The sequence below is a fragment of the Eleutherodactylus coqui genome, chromosome 1, assembly GCF_035609145.1.
Source record: "Eleutherodactylus coqui strain aEleCoq1 chromosome 1, aEleCoq1.hap1, whole genome shotgun sequence".
NCBI lineage: Eukaryota > Metazoa > Chordata > Amphibia > Anura > Eleutherodactylidae > Eleutherodactylus > Eleutherodactylus coqui.
In genome coordinates this window covers 193,355,997-193,374,800 of record NC_089837.1, presented here as the reverse complement: position 1 = coordinate 193,374,800, position 18,804 = coordinate 193,355,997, and the positions used below count along the sequence as shown (strand labels likewise).

Genomic DNA, 18,804 nt, shown 5'->3' with positions numbered 1-18,804 from the left:
AACTTAACAAACAGTGAATGACAAGTGAGCAGTTTTTTTGCATTCACACTGAACAATTATTGTTCAAATTTGTTCCTTTGAACAAATTTTGACCGATAATCATTACGTGTAAATGGGCCTCAATAAGCGATTTGAACAATGATCACGTCATGTGAAAGAGGCTTTATTCTGACGAGGTTACTAAGGAGAAAGACCATAGATAAACCATAGAAACAATACAGTATAAATGTTTATAAAAAGTCAATGGCCATCTTACACAGGCCGACAGTCACCGCTAAGGTTGTCAGCACTCATGCAGAACGTTTAGACTGAAAGACATCAGACTTCATGCTGGCTTCCCGCTCTGCGCTGCACCTTCTGTGTGAAGCATTGTGCTGGGAGTGTATACACACAACGAGAAGCCAGCACTAGTTATTTTTGCTGACTGAAAGCCCGTAATAAATAACCGCAAACGAATAGTGAGCAATCCTCCCCTCCCCCCCCGCATTTACACTGAACGATTATTGCTCAAATTCATTTTGAAAGTTTAAGTCCTAAACCTATGAGAGATTGAGTTGGTAGTTACGGATAAGCATATGGAATCCATGAGAAGCAAATCTTCTCAAAATTTGAACTAGAGATGAGAAGAACACTGGCAAGTTCCTCTTTAAGGGCGAAGTCAGATGAGCGTTTTTTTTTGCGCGCATTTGATGAAACCATTGGTTCCCTATGTAGTGTCCACATGTCTGTCTTTTACAGGCGCAAAATAATCGCACCTGCAAAAGATAGGACATCTGTGTGCCGGGAACGTCTGTGCTGCGCGTAAAATATCCCCACGGGGAGTCCCCTCATCCCTGAACACTGTGACAGCACTGTCAGTGTTCAGTGACAAGGGGACTCCCGGCTGGGATGAAGGAATTCTCTGTTGCAGCCGTGGCAGAGGATCGCGATCTTCGAAGGCCTCATGTCCACAGGGAAAATCAGGCCTGCCGCGGATTCTCCATGCAGAATCCCGCAGCGGGTCCCTCCTTTCCTGCGGACATGAGGCTAAAAAAAAAAGATTTTACTTACCTGTCCGAACGCTGTGGGTCTCCCCTCCGTTGCAGCCGGATCTTCTTTCTTCGGCCTGGCGGATGTGTCGGGCACTCCATTTTTAAAAAAACTCCTGCTCTCCCTCGCCGGAGAGCAGAAATTCAAGTACGGGTGTTCCGCGGATCCGGACGGCTTCCATAGGCTTCAATAGAAGCCTGCAGGAGCCGTCCCCGCGGGAGACCCGCACTAAAATGGAGCATGCCGTGGGTGTTTTACCGCAGACGCAATCCACACCTCAAGGGGAAAATGACATCCGCCGGTATTTAACTACCTGCAGGTGTCTTATGCATCCCTATGGGGAGCGGATCCGCTGTGGGAAAAACGCTGCAGATTTTTAATTTTCTTTTTGCCGTGGACAGGGGGCCTAAGTGTGCAAAAAAAAAAAAACGCTTGTCTGACTGAGGCCTAACACACAAATGATCAAAGCGAGACTTGGCCTCACTGAAATGAACAGAGTCCATTCTCCATGAATGTGCAATTGTTTGCTTTGCAGCTAGAAAAACAAATGTAAATAGTTCAAGTTAGGGTTGCGTAAAGGCCTTTTTCCATTAAAAATCATTCAAATGAATAAAAATGCACGATAATCGCTCAGTGTAACTGCAGCCAATGATGAACAAAAAGCGAACAATTTATCATTTGGCGTTCCATCTTATGCAGGCATCTAAATCATTGTTCACTCGTTCACTAATCATTCGTTTTAAATACGGATCGTACAGTGAATGTCAACGACTGAAGGATCTCTCATTTGAATGAGCCAACGATGTATCTGCTGTATACATAGCCTGCCCGACCGAACTCAGCCATGATTCGCTCGTTCAAATGGGAAATCAGCAGGTCTAACTGGACTCTGAGGGAAGGGGCTTTAATAGTAAGTCGAGCCACCCTAGAGTCCTTGTGTACAATCAAACCAAAACAAGTTTTGAAGTAGGCCAAAAAACACGGCTCCAGAACCTGGTCAGTCTTGGCCAAGACCACCAGGTATGCAGAACATCTTCCATTGCAGGACTACTATGAAAACATGTGGTAGGATAACTTGGCATCATGAAGGCAGTATAACTTTGTATGCAGTCTTCATTGTGGTAACATTAATGGAACAGTGGAAGACAGAGTCCCATATAGGGTTATATATGTATATATATACTCCGGTTAGCTGTCTCAATCGCATTACCCAGGTCTTGCTGCCAAATATATATAATATGTGTGCGTATCCCAAAATGCTTTAAGCTTAACCTATAGAAAAGAGAAATTCTTATAAAGAGCCTTTAGAATTCAGATACTCTTGAAAGCAGAGAGAGTTTGGAGATCACGTCTGTTGTAATGTACATAAGATATCCAATTCTCATATTGGAGACACCAAAATATATTTAATTGTTTGGAGTATTCTTCATTACCCATATCTTCTCAAAAGTGAGAATCTGTGAATGAGATGGGGTAAGTAGATGGTATATTTTATAGAAGTCATCAGGTGCTTTTGATATCCATCATGTGACGGAATTGGCACTGTGGTTAATTTCATTCAGTTCCTTTAGTGCAAATGATATTAAAGCCCTAATAGGCTTAGCTGAGTGGAACACAACATGATAAATTATGAGATTGCACATTGAATTTTCTCTCATTACTGTCAATTTGCAATACATTGTGGTTTCAATAGCTGCCTGAATTCAGAATAACTATTATTGCCAAGATGTAAAAGCTGACCGGATAAATATGCACACACACCATCATATTCTCACCTTATCAGAAAGATATGAATCAACCTCCTCCTGCAGTTTCTTCTGAACATCAGGGTGGGTGGCCAGATTATAAAACACGTAAGTTAATGTCGAACTTGTGGTCTCGAATCCAGCCAGCAGAAAAATAATAGACTGAGCCATAATCTCTGTATCCGTCAGAGCTGCAAAGAAAAGCACAATAGGTTTCTCAAGAAGCATTTGACAGTTTCCAGGATGTCCCTAAATGACAAAAATGTAAAATACACGTAATGAACAGTTTATTATAAATAGAAGGACATAGCATTCAGCAACTACCAGATCATTTAACCCCTTGAGTGGCGGGTTTCCTACCACCCTGTCGTGCCCACCAGGGCAGGTTTTTTAAAATGGTCTAATCATTGAATTTCAACTAATTTTGCAGTTGCGTCTCAAGAGCCATAACTTTTTCATTTTTCCATTGACATGGCCATATAAGGGCTTGTTTTTTGCGGGACAAGTTGTGTTTTTTTTTTAAACAGGGGGGAGGAAAAAAAGAAATGGGGAAAAAAGAAAAAAAGGGGCCATGTCATTAAGGGGTTAAATAATGTATTAACTTCCTTCTCTGGGTCATTACGACGCATGGATACCACATGTGTGATTGTATTTTTTATTTTTTACAAAGTAAAGGGAGACAAGTGTTTTTATTATTTTTTTTATAATTTTTTAACTTTTTTTTTTTAATTTTAATTTTTTGTCCCTTTAGGGGACTTCCACAGGGACCCATCAGGACCCCTGATCACATTCCGGGGGTCCGATGGTGACAGCCCTTTACATGCTGCAGTGACAGCCCTTTACATGCTGCAGTCACATAGACTGCAGCATGTAAAGGGTTAACACAGCAGAGATCGGAGGTTTTCTCTGATCTCTGCTGTAAGAGCAGGTACCTAGCTGTCCTCTCACAGCCAAGCAGCAAGCTCTCCCTGCCACAGAGACCATCGGCTTGCTTCTGACAAGCCGATGGTCTCTATGGCAACGTGTAAACAAAGCAGGAGATTGCCGGCACATCGGCAATATCTTCTGCTGGTTTTTCAAAGTCCTGCACTGCTCTATGTGGGTCTGTGCAGGCAGAGCACACTGCCACAGCTTGTGGCATTGTGCTCTGCAGCTCCCATAGTGATACATAGCCTGGAAATCTTCCGGGCTATGTTGCTATGAGCAGTGGAGCTCGTCCCGGAAAATTTCCGGGCGTGCCACTCAAGGGGTTAAAGGGACACAGTCGTCATCTTTGAACTTGAGCCCCATAATCTTTCTTTGAAGCATGCTCAGAAAGAGTCAAGCTGCTGCTGATGCGCAAGAACTTTGAGTAGACGCAGCACAATCGAGTGGAAAGTTGGTAGACGTGTACAGATAAACAATGTATCAAATAACAGATATTCTGAATCTGTTAAATCTGAGCATATCAATGTACAGTACAATGCCAAACATGCAGAAGCCGGTCCAAAAATATTATAATGCAAACTGCTCACTAAGGGCTCCCACCCACTGGCGTTTTTTTTCACTGCGAAATTCGCAGGTTTTTTTTTTCTGCAGGGGGTCTATGGGACTTGTAATGTAAAAATCGCGATCGCGCAAAATCGCGATTTACCGCGATATCGCGATTTTGCGCGATCGCGATTTTAGCTTTGCATGTCCCATAGCCCAAAGACCCCTGCAGAAAAAAAAAAACGCTGCGAATTTCGCAGTAAAAAAACGCTAGTGGGTGGGCACCCTAAGACTAGCTATACATCATTTATAAATTGTAATGCCTTAATTATGATTAATGCTGTGTTTCATTCCTGATCATCTACAGGACAAGTAATTCCCCCAATATGTAGATACTAATGAGATATTGAATTCAAAGGAATTCTGTATACCTTTTTGTTCCTTGCTTAAGCCACTGGCATCTTCTACTCTAGAATCCATCATGAGCTGCAAGAAGTCTACACGACCCTGTTAGTTACAAATGAAGAATAAAAGAGGATTACAGAATTGTTTTCTTATTTTCCTACTTTTAAGATTACTTTAGAGTCAGTAGAAGAGTGCATTCACACATAGCTGCAGATCTGCAGCAGTTTCAACTATTCAATTTGAATTTAATTGAAAGGGGGAAATTTTCTGCAGATCCACAACAAAATCCACAGCAAATTAGCTACATGTGAATGCACTCATGTTCAGGAAACCTTGTTATTTATGGAAAAAAGAAAATCAGCTGCCAGAGAAAATACATATGAACACGGAGGACAATCCAAAGATCGGTCTAGGCATTGAAGCCAAGAGTGCAGCACATGTCACCCAACGATGAATTGAGCTTTTGTAGCTTTATGTCAAGGACTGCTGTTGTCTTGCTATAGGGTTCCCGAAAGGAAGGTAAGGCCCAGATCTGGTTGATCTGATACACTTTTCTTGGAGTAACAATAATTCTTCCATCCACATATACTGCAGTGTTATCAAACAAATTAGAGGATTCAACTCAAAGGTCATTAAAAGGCACAAAGAAGTATCCGGACCTTCTGTTTTGATTGTTCATGGGTCAAGTGGTGTGAAACAACATCAGAAGGGTGAGGTTCGATTGTTACCGTTGAAGTAGAGAATTTTTTTCTTTTCTCTTTATAATAGAGAGGGTTACCAAATATAGACTTCTAATGGAAGTCATGGCGCTGTGCATTTGTGTGACTAACAATCATACTCCAGCACACAATCAAGATTAGGGTGTACTTACCGAGTGGTCTCCCTTCTTTCGCTCCTCTTTAAAACTAGTAATGGCATTCATATAAAAATTCAAGAAGTCTTTTGGTAAGAAGTTAAAATTTAGCCACTCAAGAACGGGACGGAGGAATGGAAAAATCACTGAAAGTAAAAAAAAATGCATTCAATGGTATAAAACCGTAAGGATGGTACACGTCAGGTATTTATGTTGCGGTGAATACACACAAATGGTTTACGAAATGTAACTAAACAAAAGAAAGCAGAAATAATTATAAGTGGAAAACATTTATGAGGTAGTATTTCTATATTCATTCTAAGTACATTCATAAACAGAGATCAAGGCAACTACTGTCAACGCAAAGTGAATGTGAAATTGTGACACTTAAATGTAATTTCATGCTAAATGTATTTTGTTACAGACCATGATCCAAGTGCTTTGACCTGCAGAATTAGTCATATAAGTACGAGACTCGTACAAGATTTGCTATGAGTCACAAATACAGTACATAATTGCATCATAATTAAAAAGGAGTACAAGTAGAAATCATAATGTCCTATAGCAAAACTCAGAATGTGCCTATTCACAATGTACACATTACATTATAATATATGGATAATAGCCCTCTCACATGAACGTTTTTTCACCGCATATAACATGCAAAGCAACTAACTTAACCTTATTTTAAATGGCGCCTCTCACAGACAGCGTGTGAAATGTGTGCGTAAAAAGGTGACATGCACTATTTGACGGTGTTTAGGCGTGCATGCAGGCCAAAAAAACCCCGCAAGATTGAAATGTTTGAAAGGACAGAGTTCACTATGATCTGTAAAGAGGTTCCTATGTGTTGAAATGTTGAAAAATACAAAAAAATATCATAAAATGCTACCCATCACAACAAAACTTTACTAATGTGTTTTTAAAAAAAAAAACATTTTATAGTTGCCCAATCAGTCCCGAGAACTGTACACGTGACTGCTGCAACTAATCATTAGCTGAACTGAGGCGGTAATTGACTACAGCAGTCACTTCTCCTGGTGTCAATGAAATCATCGCTGCAGCAGGAAGCGGAGAGCAGCGGGAGAAGCAGACACTGTTAGAATGGGAACAGTAGGGGAATCAGTATTTTTAACACCTCCCCATACGGGTTTTGGGAGTTGGCTAATCCCTATAAGAGCCATAATACCCTTGTATTGTACGGCACGTGGTCATGTAAGGGATATTTTCCACCATATACTTTTATAGCATACTCACAGGATATGCGATAAATGCTTGATAAGTGCGGGTTCAACCTTTGGAACCCACAACTATCAGAAGAACAATACTAAGACCCTTGTTTCATCAGGTTTTTGCATCCAAGTGAACTTTCAATAAACAGCAGATCATGCATAGATATGGATTATGATGGATAACAAACAGAAATTAATATGTATTACCTTGTACTATATTCTAATAGTGAAGCTAAACAAATGGAAACCTTACCTACAAGTATGAGAACTGGATTGAATAATCAAACTTTCAGTAGTTTCTTGGTTTGGGTAACAAAAGGATCATTAGGCTTGTTCAATGAATCAATGTTCACACTGAATGAACTACTAGCGACAACATCCATAGTGTATGCTCCTAGCACACTGAAACAGGCACATAGAAAAAAAACCATCAATTACTAATCGCATTAAATACATACATTATTTATGCTTAGACATAGATAAAACAATGCATTGTGGCATACTATAATAAAGATTATAATGTGCAAATGACAGAAGAAATCCATTATTCTGCTGGGTAGCTGGCACTTTAATTAGACCACTGTTATTAATGGGGGGTGGCGTGACAGAAAATGATAGTTGCTTTGGGACTACATTTACACACAGCAAATTTTCCACAGCAGACTCCTGCAGCAGACTTTGGTGTGGATTGACGTCAAAATTCTGCGTACATACGGATTTTGACATGGATTTGACCTCCACATTTAGGGTATGTTCACACGGGCAAGGGCGACATCAACATGCAAAAACGCTTTGCACCACTTCTGTGAAATTGCGATCCTCCGGTGCTTGTTTCACACACGTCAGATGATCGGCAAGTGTTTCCCATTTCAATGAGAAACATGACATTACACTAACATGCAGATTTCTGTGTGCAAAATCCACAGCATTTACTGTATACAGCATGTGAGCAGACCTTTATAATGCTGATGTCTGTATGCAGTGATCTCCCAATAAAGCAACACCAGTACATGGAAGTGAGCAAACAAAGCTACAGCCCTCCTTTTTTTTACAAGAATATGCATAAATGTCTCATTGATATTCATTTATTTTTTTTCTTTTTATTAATAGAATGCTTGAAAATGCCAAACTTGTAGATAATTTACAGCTTCCTCATTCCCTATAGTGGATAACTTTCCATTGAAGTGGAGTCCGAAAATAGATTTAAATTACTGTAAAAATTCTGGAACCTTGATACATTACCTGTAATGATGAAATGTGTTGAAAAAAAAAACAAAACAGAATTAATGTGTCTAATTCAAAATACAGTATTAAAATAAATAAATTTAAAAAGCCAAAAATTCATTTTTTACAGCATAAACCTTCGCTCTAAGATGTAATTTTCAAAAGACAACCCACTCTTTCATTGCACACGGCTCATCCTCGTCCACATAAACCTGGATATTCCGCACAAGTGTATTTGAATAGTGGTTCATGATCTGAAACATCTAAAAACAAGACAGGTCAGCTATGTATCGAAGACCTAATCAGCGCACGGATGCAACTGTATTAGCAGAGATATACGAAGGTACAGTAGGACTGAACGAGTGTTGTATACAACTTGAAGTATGGAAGTGAAAGAAGTAAAAAAGTAAGAAATTCCAGACAAATTAGTAATTACCTCCTTGAGTTTACCACTAGTGAATGTGGGTGAAAGAACTGTGCGAATCCGCTTCCATTTCTCATCCTCTGCAATTGTTATTGCAGACTCCAGAGGCCCATTAAGACCAAAATTCTAGAATTAAAAAAAAACAAAAAAAACACACACATTCTAGCATATTGTATATATGTTCTTTGCAAATGCAAAACCACATGTGGACCCAAAAAGCAGAGGTGTCATTCACATCAGTGTTATTGGTTCTGTTTTCCTGCTCCGCTGCAGGAGCAAGAAACCAGAATTCAGTGGACAAACGCATTCATCTTCTGATGGAACAGAACAAAAGAAGGCTGCACACCGCACTATTTTGTCCTGCATTTCAATGGAAATCAGCAACAAAGGTTCCGAATAGAATCTATGATGTTGATGTGAACTGACCCCAAGTCTTACCATTAAATGTTTTTAAATTCTTCCACGGTCTAATTAATGGCTTAAAGGCAACTAGTACTTGATACTGTACTGAGGGTAGCATAAAGTAGTAATAGACAGGCTGTCACTTACAGGGTAACATGCAGTGGTTTTTAAGAATTCATACCAGGGGATGCAGTTGCACCCAGGCCCAGGACCCTTAGGGGCCTATAAGGCCTCTCTTCTCCATAGGGAGGCTAGTACTATGAATAAAGCATTATAGTTGGGGTCCCTGTTATAGGTTTTGTATTGGGACCCAGGAGCTTCAAGTTACGCCTCTGCGTTAAGGGTTTAAGAGAAGTTGGGGTTCCCCAAGATAAACTTTTGCACCCGGGCCTATGAGCCTTCAGCTACACCCCTGGGCACAGCTACTATCTTACGTAAGCTGGACTTGCTGACATGGTGCTATCATTTACCTAGTGTTCACACAACTTTTTCATATCAAGGTACCTTGCATTTACAGGAGCGGTCTGCTGCATCATTGTTCCAGTAAAAAAAAACTGAAGCAAAAGCCAACTGAAAGCCTTAGGCCCCCTGCACACGAGCGGAAATTCTGCGGCGGATTTCCGCCGCTGCAAGCCTGCATAGGATTGCGTTAACAAACGCAATCCTATGCAGACGGCCGCGGTTTGGCCGCGCGAAATTTCACGCGGCAAACAAACCGCGGCATGTCCCATTTCTGTGCGGCACATCAAACAGCTGGAGCCGCCGGCGTGGGTAAGTACGCGTTGCTCTCTGCAGGCGCTCGGGTCGGGTTCCGCGGTGAGAATCCTCGCCGCCGGATCCGACCCGCCCAACTGCAGGCAGCCTTAAATTTTTTTGAAAACCCATTGAAATCAATGGTGAAAAAAATGATAAGTCAATACCAGTTTTACATACTCCAAAAACAGAGCAGAGACGGAAACCCTGAAATGAGCCCTAACGCAGGTGTGAAGCCACGCTTAATGTGGTTTAATATCTGAGATTGGGGTTCTGCTTTCCTTGCTCTGTTAGGGTAGCACGAAAGGAGAATCCCTGCGGCCGATCAGCTCCGTCTCTGGATGGAACCGAACAGCATCGGACGAACCTCATTGACTAGAATAGGGTCCATCTGCTTTCTGCCCAGCTACTTGGCTTTTGGACGGAAGAAAAAGTGCTGCATGCGGTATCTTGAGCCGGATCTGTGACAGAACCCATGGCAGTAGGTTTCAAAACAGATGTAAAACCGGCCTTACTTGCAGTGAAAAATGGCAAAATAAAAACAATACATAATGAGGTTTGTGCTGTTTCTGTGGCACTAAGGCATATAATACCCAAGCTCTCTTTGAGAGTATTCACACGGGGCTACTTTGGATACAGTAAAAACTGCCCCAAAAACCTCCCAAGCAAAACCATGGGGTTGCATTTTTTCCTGTAAACACTGCAAAATTGCATGCATTTTTGCTACATTTATGGTAAAAACGCAACGACAGCAAAAAAGGCATGCAGTTTTTGGTGAGGTTTTCTACTGCACCCAAAGCTCCTTGTGTGAATATATCCCTCATGTCCAGGAGAAGAAAAAATTGGAAAAACAACTTATAAAATGGGGGGATTTCAAGTACATTGGTATTGTTAGAAGCAGGAAAACACCTTCTCTCCATATTATACTAAGGGGGCATTCACATGAACTATATTCTCACGTGAGTTTTGTGCGATGTGCACAAAACCTGCACGAATAAGAAATCCATTCTTTTAAATGGATTCATTTACACGAGAAATTTTTTTCTCCTCACAGCATTGCTCCATTTTTGCACACATTTCCGCGCTGACAGCTTCTACGAAAGCCTTCCGATCTGCAGCCCTTTCGCAATTGAATTGCTTAGTGATGATGCGGGATTTTTTTTTTTTAAATCTGTACTGCACATGTCCGACGGCGAGCCGTGCGGACCATCCACAGTACAGATGAAGACGAAAGTAAGCAGGTGCGCACGGACGGCTTTGCCATGTGCAAGAGGCCTTACTCTCCAGCAATTTACAGAAGGCTGGTATTCCTGGGGGTTTGTGATGATGCAAGGATAGGCCTCATTGAAATGGCAGTATTCAGCTCGGCATTTTGCATCAATATTTGGAAGCCAACATGTAAGAGAATCAAAATATTCCATTATACTTTCTCACTTTAGATTCCAATCCTGGTTTTTGCTTCTGCATCGCGGACTAAAATTGCATGAATGCGAAAAATCAATCAACCAAGCAGCGACAAAATCTCGCGTTTTCTCGCTTATTCATATGGTCGGATGCGGCATATATCCTTTAGCTGTCATAAGTACTTGAACTGGCTCAATAAAGCCAGCTGACATAGATTTGCATCGCTAGCCGCTGCATAACTCCCTCCCCTTCTTTGCAGGCAACTCCTATCTTTTGTGTTTTCACACGGCTAATCGCCATGTGAATGAATGCATTGGAATCCAATGCTTCACATGGTTGCAATTTTTTTATCATGTCTAGATTAGCCGTGTAAAAAATGCTCATGTAAATAAGGCCTTAAAGGGGTTCTGTAATTAAAAAAAATAATTCTGTACTTACCCATTCCCTCCCTAGGCAGTCTTCTTACCAGATCTTCAACATGCTGATCTTCTCCTGGCTCTTTCAGTCCTATGAGTCACCTCACCGCAAGTCGGCCGGATCTTCTTCCTGTGACGAAGTGTATATTGCCTGCATTCTGCTTCCTGCAGGTCAATGAACGCTACGTCACTAGTCAAATAGCATTCACTGCCTAGCAGGTAATGCCGAATCCTCGGCAGCCCGCTTTAGTACGCATGTGACTAGTCTAGCTGTTAGTGTTCATATAGTATGTATAGCGGCGAGACCCCGCGCCTGTGCACTGCAAAGCAGGCTGCAGAAGAACAGCATTCCCTGCTGAGCAGTAAACGCTATGTCACTAGTGATGTAGTGTGCATTGACCTGCAGGAAGGAGAATGCCGGCAATGGACGTAACATCACAGGAAGAAAAGGATCCAGCCAGCTAGAGGTGATGAGAAGATCGGTGGGGAGAAGATCTGGTAAGTAGACTGCCTGGGGAGGAATAGGTAAGCATAGAATTTTTTTTTTCTTTAATGACAGAACCCCTATAATGTGAGGGGTTTAGGGCAGAAAAGTACCGGTTTATTACAAAACATCTTCATTTGAAACACTCATAACTCATGTTTAGGCTCAATGTCCACAGGCAAATTTGATTTGTGGAATCCACACGGGAGATCTGCAAATCAAGCCACTCAGAGATGCATGGGCGTCCACAAATGGATTAAAACATGCAAACTTGAAAAAAGTCCGGCTTTCATTGAAGTAAATGGAAGCTTTCCGATATGCGGCACACCCACAGCTGTCAATGTTGACATGCCGCGGATGAGTGAGAAAGCAGAAGATAAAAAAAAACAAAAATTGTACTGCGCATGTCCGACGGCGAGCCGTGAGTACCATGCGCAGTACAGCGAACCTGGAAGTAGAGGGATCTGTGTGGACGTCGCTGTCGGGGAATGCAGGTAAGCAGGGCTCACTGGCCGCGAGTAGTACTGGATTCTGTGAGGGATTCCCTGCACGGGATCTGACCCGCCCGTGGACATAAGGGCCTTAAGGACACTCTGTTTCCATTTATATCGGTTTCCATTTAAATTTATGTATGAAACTCTAATTATTCACCAAGGCAGTAATTCTTCAAATAAATTCTAGAGCAATCACCAAGGAAGAATGTAATATTAAAACAAACTAACTTTATTAGAAAAATTAAAAATGGACAGAACAAAACATATATAATCATGATAAGAACTCTTGGATATAGAATATTCCCTAGTTCCACATGGAAAACCCGTACACAAGAACCAAGTAGTGTCCCGGATAATGGACACTAAATCACTTGTGGGGCCTATGACCAGAAAAGTTAAATGATTCTATATCCAAGAGTTCCTATCTCGATTATATATGTTTTGTTCTGTCCATTTTAATTTTTCTAATAAAGTTAGTTGGTTTTAATATTACATTCTTCCTCGGTGATTGCTATGTATGAAACTCAAACATTTTCATTTAGCAAAACATGTAGACAGGCAGAGCTCCGCTAATTACGTCTGGCACCTGGACTCATTATGCAATTTGAACAGAGAAGTACCATTTCCAGCTGCAATCAGCAGAACTTTGTCTGCATTTTGCAAGGATAAAACACTGCCATGTAGTAGCAGCCTTAAGCCCCATTTACATGGGACGAATGTTGGGCAAATGATGCCCGACACTCATTCCCTGTGTGTCCTTGCTCCCGTGCTGTTACACAGGAGCGAATATAGCTGGCTCTCTGACAGAGTGGCCAGCAGGGAGGCGGGACAGAAGGAAGAGATTTCACTCGTCACTCTCCCCGCCCCAACAACGGCTGCTGTTTACACTAAACGATCATTGTTCAGGATCATCGCTCATCGTTTAGGCTGCATAAAATTCTGAATGATGAGTGTAAACAGCAGCCGTTCAGTACTGAACAGCCGCTGTATTAAGTGAATTGAGAGGGGCGGGGGAGAGCGGGGAGTGAAATCTCCTCCTGCCGCCCCGTTGTGAGCCAGAGATACTCGCTCCTGTGCAACAGCGCGGGAGTGAGTATGCGCGGGAATGAGTGTCAGGCATAGTTTGCCCGACATTCGTCCCATGTAAATGGGGCTTTACACTTGGCTGTATTCAGACAGGGTGGTTAAATTGTGGTAACCATTCAAAACCACACTTGGAAAAACACATGCAATTTGTTGCAGTTTTTGATGTGGTTGCAGCAAAAACTTAGCGTCACTCATCTATATGGTGCTGGGCTGCACGTATCTGTATGACTGCCTCTGTATAGTAGCCTTATGTATGTGCAAGTATAATACTACAACTCTTTCCCATGTATGGCAGGCATGTAAGTGGTTGTTCATCTGTTTTTTGTACCTTTGCAATCATGTATGGTAGCACTTTGCCTGTTCTGCATACTGCTGATATGATGTTTATATCTGCCCTTCTATCTCTGTATCAGTATATCACTAAGTATGGTCTCTTGTGATTTTTGAATAGGTTTTATTTTTAATCCTATAGAATTGTTTTTTGAAAAGAAAAAGGCTCACAAACTACAATAACATATATCTAGATCTTGCATTTTAACATAGGGCAGGGCACTTTCTGCTTGAATGTTTCTGTGCAGACAATATTCAGAAAGAGTCCAGAGTATCATGTAGTAAAAATAGTCATTTCAATCATTATCTCTGCTGTAAACTTACCCGTCTGTTCATAAAATTAGTGTAGCACTCCTTCACCAAAATAGTTTTAATAATAACTGGATCTAGAATTGCAAGTACTGGTTGTCTACCATCATACAGTCTGCAAAGTAGTAACATGTAGGTTAGAATTATGAATCACACCTTGACACAGGACCAATACACTAATTGGTAGTTTAAAACATCCTATTATATTTTGTTTAACCACTTCAAGACCACATTTTTCATCTTTTTAATTTTGTTTTTACGTCTTGGCAAAGGACAAATCTGCTATTTGTGAACATATCCTAAAGGCACATGATAAACATGTATGTAGGGAGCCTGTAGAGTGTGTGGCACGGAGCCATAGGCGCTCCATTCTGCCTCTTAACGGCACTGCATCATGGAGATATCTTCTTTTAAAAGCAATGCCTTTTTAATACAGCGTTAAAACAGAGGCATAAGGGTGCCTACCCACTATAGTTCTTTTTCACTGCAAAATTTGCAGCGTTTCTTTCCCCCAGGTGTCTATGAGACTTGTTAATGTTAAAATCGTGATTTCGCGGTAAATTGCGATTTTGCAGCGTTGCGATTTTAACATTAACAAGTCCCATAGACACCTGGAGAAAAAAAACGCTGCGAATTTCGCAGTGAAAACATAACTATAGTGGGTAGGCACCCTAAAGGGGTACAGCAGGTTTACATAGGCTGCTATGGGTATTGTATTCTGCATCAGCACAACTTGGAGGTGAATATGGCTGTACATATGAGCCCCTTAGAGAACTTTCACTCGGGGCAGTATATTCCACAACTGTATTGCGGAATATGCCACCATGGAATTCTGCACCAAAATCTGCATGGCCAACTGGATTTTGATGAAGAATTGGCTGCAGAATTCTGCTATTTTGAATTGCGCATCAAAATCCGCACATTAGCAGTGTGGATTTTGGTGCTGAAAATTTTGCAGAAGGGCATATGTTGCAACACTGTTGCGTAATATTCTATCCCATGTGAAAGGTTCCTAATATTGCCAGCTAAAAATTAACACATGAAAACATCTACTTTGGATATTTAAACTTACCCCCACAGCTTCCCATATTTCTTAAAGCATTCCATATCAAATTTGGGCACACCCTGAAAAAAACAGAATCAACCATTTATTTCTGTCAGGCTTTATTTACACAGACAGTGGATGGCTCGTAATTGTTAACACGCCAACACCAAAAAGCAGTAACTAATCTGTCTTCCTCTGATTTATCTGTGCCGTTTATAAAGAGAAATACTCTAGTAAGTAATCCTAGAACTTTTTAGGCAAGCTTCACACAAATGGGTTGGATTCCATATGTGGGAGGCCCACAGCGGATCCAACTTGGAGCCTGGCCGATGACCCCGTGTACCTGATTAAACGATATTGTGAAAACGTATTAAAAATGGATATCTTGCAAAATATATATATATATATGTGTGTGTCTGTACGTATATATGTATAATAGTGTGCGTCTGTGTGTATATGTATAGAATGGTGTGCGTCTGTGTGTATATGTGTAGAATATATATACACACACATAAATACACACACAGGTGCACATTATATATAATATATACACACACAGGTGCACATACATATATTATATATACTGTGAGGCAGTGACTGACAAAGTGCTGGAGGGTGGATATGTGCCACCGAGCGGCCTGGGCTCGGTGGAGGAAGCCAGCATTTCTGTGTCAGTAACGCTATGTTACTGACATGTTGTAGTTTTGTAAGTGGCTCCAAGCCGCATAATCCGGGCCGGCTTTTCCTGGAGTGGTCAAAGCGAAGGGTGGGATGGCCACTCCCACGTACCAGGTGAGGTTGGTATCAGGCCTTATAAAGCCTGGGCCTACAGGGTCTGAGAGAGCCAGAGAGAGGGCTCAGTGGAGCCAGGAGCCTGGCTAGCCCAGTGTGGGGATGAGAGGCCCGAGGTTGACAGGGTGACGCCCCAAACCTCCACACCAAGGAAAGGTGTATGGTGAGACCTCCACAGGTCTGAGGACTGGACTGGCCGTGTGCCGCAAACATTTGTTTTTTTTAAGTGAGTAGTCAGGGTCGGTCTATGTTTAGTGAGCGCTCAGACGAGGAGGTGTTATTTTATGTTGGCGTGAAGTCAAGGCCTGTTTTGTTTGTCTATGCTGCAATAAACCCAGGCAAAGCCTGGACTAAAGAACTTTTTGTTGCCTGATGTCACTGTCTCTGGCCGCGGATGCCCACGCTGCTACCTATCCTAACTCTAATCCCTTACAATACACACACATATACACATACATACATATGCACACAAGGACACTTCTGCGTTTCTTACACATCTTAATACTTACCTGCATCCAATATGGTCCCACTGGCAGGTATACAGGCTGATCTCAGTCCTTCTTGGGGCCCTCGTCTCGCAGGCCTGCAGCCATGAACAGAGGGAAGGCCGGTGAGAGGAGGTCAGCGCTGACCAGGCTCTCACCCTGCAGCTGCTCCTCCTCAGCGCTCCTTGCACCAGAGATCATGTTCTCTACAGTCTTCTTCCCTCCTCCGCAGCTGTTGTCAGTGTGCTATCGGCACTCCTCTATTACTGTCTGCACTAGAGAGAACTAGCCAATAGAAGATCGCCTACTGACAGCAGCACAGAGGTGAGGGAACTTACTGCACAGCCAGCGGGCCACAGAAAATGAGGTGGCGGGTCGGATTCAGCCCGCAGGCCTTGTGTTTGACACCTGTGACTTTGACTACAGGAGTTTAACCCCTTAGTGACGGCCCCATTACCTTTTTACATCCTGACTTTGTGGGCTTTAATCCTCAGGGACATTAAAACATGCATTCCTTGAGGATTAAAGCCCTGCAGACTCAGGACGTGAAAGCTCCATGCTGTCGGTTCCCAGAGGTAGCTAACAACCTGGAACTGTCATGCAGGGCTGGGGAAGCCCCCCCTCCCCAGTGCGACTGGCACTATCCATTGAATAGCACTAATCACAATAAAGTAAATGAAAAGTAAAAAAAAGGTAGGGTTTCAGCTCCCCTCACGGATTACATCGATAAAGGGGGTTGAAACTACTCACCCCCATTCTTCGCGAAGTCCGGCGCTGATCTCATCTGAAACGGACCCTCTGGCGTCTTCTGCGCATGCACGCCTAAGTTAAAATGGTGGGACTTGGACTACGTATCCTGATTCTCATGCTACGTGGCTTGAAAAAGACCTAATTATAGGTCAAAACGTTGCCTATCTTAACTTGGATGCAATAAACATGTTCTTCTAAATGATTTAATTCTCTGCATCATTCTATGCTGCCATGCTCTCCATTTTTCTATTTTGTATGTCTCATGGGGCTTAGGTCCATAGCCCCCAGGGTGGCTTTGCATTTTTTGACACTAAAGTTTTGGAAATAGTACTTCCTCCCCCATAAGTGGGTTTCTATCCCGTGGGTTGTTTATGCGAGTGCCGTGGTCTCTTCCTCTTTACGTCCTAACACAGGACAAACAGGGGTTTCCATTTTGGGGTATAAGTCTTCATTCATATGTGTGCTGTACAAAAAAAATGTTTTTTTAAATGACACTATTGCCAAAAAATGAAAGTCGTAATTTTTTCCTTCTGCTTTGTTTGGATTTAAAAACTGTGGGGTCAAAATATGCAATACACCCCTAGATGAATTTGTTAAGGGATCTAGTTTTCAAAAAGGGGTCATTTGTGAGGTTCTCTGTTGTTTTGGCCGCTCAAGGGCTCTACAAGTGGGCAATGGGGCCTAAATCCCCTTCAAGCAAAATGTCTGTTCTGAAAACCACCAGTTGCTCCTTACGGTTTGGGCCCCGTTGTGCATACGGACATAAGACTAGGGCCACAATGGGTATGTTTCTAAACACAGGACAAACAAGGGTATCCATTTTGGGGTGTAAATCCTCATTTTCATGTGCACTATAGAAAAAAAAATGTCTTTAAAATGACATATTTTCAAAAATATTAATTTTTATTTTTTCTCCTCTAAATTGCATTAATTCCTCAAAATAGTCATGACCCCCCCCCCATAGTGAATATATTAAGGGGGGTATTTTTTACAATGGGGTCATTTGTGCGGGTATCTATAATTCTGACACCTATGAGCAATCTTGGCTTGGTGTAGGAAACAAAGTGTTCCTCAAAATGTTGATAAGTAATGCTTAATTTGTCGTCTCCTAAATGGTTAAAAAAAATTTCAAAAGTGTGCCAGAATGAAGTAAACAGATGGAAATATATATCTGAGCAAAATTTTGTACAGTGTGTTTGCACATATTTGAGATATTACAGTTAAAAATGTGAAAAAATAATATTTTTTCCCGAATTTTCCCAATTTTGGCACTTTTAATAAATATTCACAAATTATATTGGTCTATTTTACCACCTAAATGAAGTACAATATGTGGCGAAAAAAACAATGTCAGAATCACTTGGATATACAAAACCTTTACGGAGTTATTCTATGCTAAAGTGACATTTGTCAGATTTCCAAAATTTGGCTCCATCACTAAGGGTGCGTTCACATGAGCGTGTTTTTGTGCGTACTTAGGTGCGTACATACGTCCGCACCTAGGTACCAGCAAAAACCCGCGTGAACACAGCTGCGTGCTTGTTGTCAATGGAGCCGCCCGTCATTCATTCGGGGAGAACTGCCTGTGATTGGCTTAGGACCTCAGCCAATCACATTTAGCCCTTTCAGCAGGCGGGGATTTAAAATTGATTAGCGCTGATCACATTAAAGT

General features: G+C 41.8%; 1 pseudogene; it reads right to left on the bottom strand.

Moving 5' to 3' along the window:
• LOC136628916 (cytochrome P450 3A9-like) overlaps nt 1–18,804 on the bottom strand; it is a 69,425-nt pseudogene that overhangs the window by 32,727 nt on the left and 17,894 nt on the right.